This window comes from Triticum dicoccoides, chromosome 5A, assembly GCF_002162155.2.
Source record: "Triticum dicoccoides isolate Atlit2015 ecotype Zavitan chromosome 5A, WEW_v2.0, whole genome shotgun sequence".
In the NCBI taxonomy this organism is placed as follows: domain Eukaryota; kingdom Viridiplantae; phylum Streptophyta; class Magnoliopsida; order Poales; family Poaceae; genus Triticum; species Triticum dicoccoides.
Genome location: NC_041388.1, coordinates 87506903 through 87509079, shown reverse-complemented (window position 1 = coordinate 87509079; position 2177 = coordinate 87506903).

Below are 2177 nucleotides of genomic sequence, written 5' to 3'. Positions count from 1 at the left end.
ACAAGTTATAGCACCATTTTTATGTATTTTTACAAGTTTAGGCATCAAAGTGATTGCGCCAGATAAGTTGAAGTACCTGTGGTGTATTTAACTCTAAATTTATTTCAGGATTTCTGACGATGCGCATTCAGTGAGAGGAGACGTTCCCGTCGACGACGAGGTGCCTACGGTGACTTCGTAAATTTCAAGATGGTATGCCTGCTCAGCCTTTCGAAGATCTTCATAGAGATAGGGTGTGCATGCGTGCGTTCATATGGGTGGGTGTCTGCGTGTGTATATAAGCGCTTGTGTCTGTACTGTGTTCAAAAATCAAATGATAACAACGATCACGTAAACTGTGTCCCCTGCGCGACACGTGCCCTTTGTGGACCAGTCCATCGCTTCCTCCTCCGGCCTTGGGCCAGTTCTTTTGGGCGATTCTACCAGAATCGCCCCCCTCCCCAGCTTCTCCCAGAATCACCACTCCATATGTTTTTTACAATCCTAGCTAATTAGATCTTAACTAGATAGGATTGTAAAAAAAATATGGAGTGGCGATTCTGGAAGAAGCGGGGTGATTCTAGGAGAATCGCCGAAAAGAACTGGCCCCTTATATCCTCACACAATCTCCTCCACAGCTCCACTTGCTCTCCTCCTTGTCTCTCCCCCCTCTCCATCTATCTTTGGTTGTATCCGAGAGGGAGAGGGTGCCCATGGTGACGCTGACCTCTAGCTGTCGCTGTTACGAACCAGGAGGGACGACGACGACCATCGCCAGCTGCATCCCGCCCCCAAATAGTTGTGTTGTTGCTGCGAGCGAGGGGACACATCACCAACTGTTGCGTCCTCACCATGAAGAGGCGACGCCGGCCACTAGAGTATCGCTGCTGCTGGTTTGCAATGCAGCACGAACGCCGGAGGCGGGCGCCGCTCCTGACTGGTCTGCGATGCAACACGCAGGAGGAGGCTGGGCTGCTCACCACCAGTGTTGCAAGGCAGCGCGAAGGCCGGAGGTGGGCTCCGCTCGCCGTTGGTGCCGCAATGCCGCACTCAGGAGGCTGGGTTGCTCGCTGTATGTTTGCGTTGGAGCTTTTGTCATGGCGCCGGAGCTATGGAAGCTGTGACGGGGATGCAATGGAGCGCCGCCTGGGTCGTGGAAGCTGTGACGGGGATGCAAGGGAGCCCCGCCGGAGCCACAATGAAGCTTCGTCGGACATTGTCGTCTGATATGAGTCAATGACGTCTGACATGACGACCCCGGGAAGGGAAGGGAGTTCCCGGGTAGCATGATGTCTGACATGACGACCCCGGGAAGGGAGTTCCCGGGCAGTGTGATGTCAGGAACTACGACCCCAGGAACACTTACACCCACGAGCGAGGTGGTTCCCGGGCAGGCCGTGTCCCCGCCAACGGCGCGGTCGGACCTGTTCAATGCCAACAACGACGTTGCCACTCCACATAGGTTACAACGTCTAGGGGAACCTTCTCGACGAGTCTGCGGGACGATCACAGCACCTCGAGATCAAGAAGGACGAGCACGGCGCCATCATCAAGCACAAGGCGCGGCTCGTCGTGAAAGGTTACATACAGCGCATGGAGGAGGACTTGTAGAAGGTCCTCGCTCTAGTGGCAAAGCACGACTAGGGCGTACGGGCTACACAAAGTCCGAAAAGACGGACATCCCGACGAAGGCATTTGGTCGCGATCGGTTCCAAAAATTGCGTGACAAGGTCGGGATCGTCAACATCCAACCTGCTCGACAGGGTTGAGAGGGAGATTGTGGGCTTCACCCCTGTCTCCAAGGCAACAAATCTTAGGTGGTAAGTTGACTGGAAGTAGACCAGCGTAAGCATGCAAGTACGCAGCAGTTTCTTGGAATGTGCTTTGCATGTTCATGCTAGTAGTCACGGAGGTGATATGCATGTACATAGTAGTTTCCTAGTAGTCTTCAGGGAGTTTACTTAGATTGACCTGGGCTGACTTGTGGCCTATAAAAGAAGATGAATCCCATCGATTGTAAGCAGGCCATTTCACTTCAATACAAGGCATTTTCAGTTCTTCCTAGTACCACCGTGTGTGCTCATTCAGCTCAACTAGTACTCCAACTCTAATCTCTAGTGTGTGTGCATTTCACTAGTCCGTGGCGCAGCTAGTGAGTGTGTAGCCGCCGGTTGTAGTGTTCCTCCGCTAGATTGTAC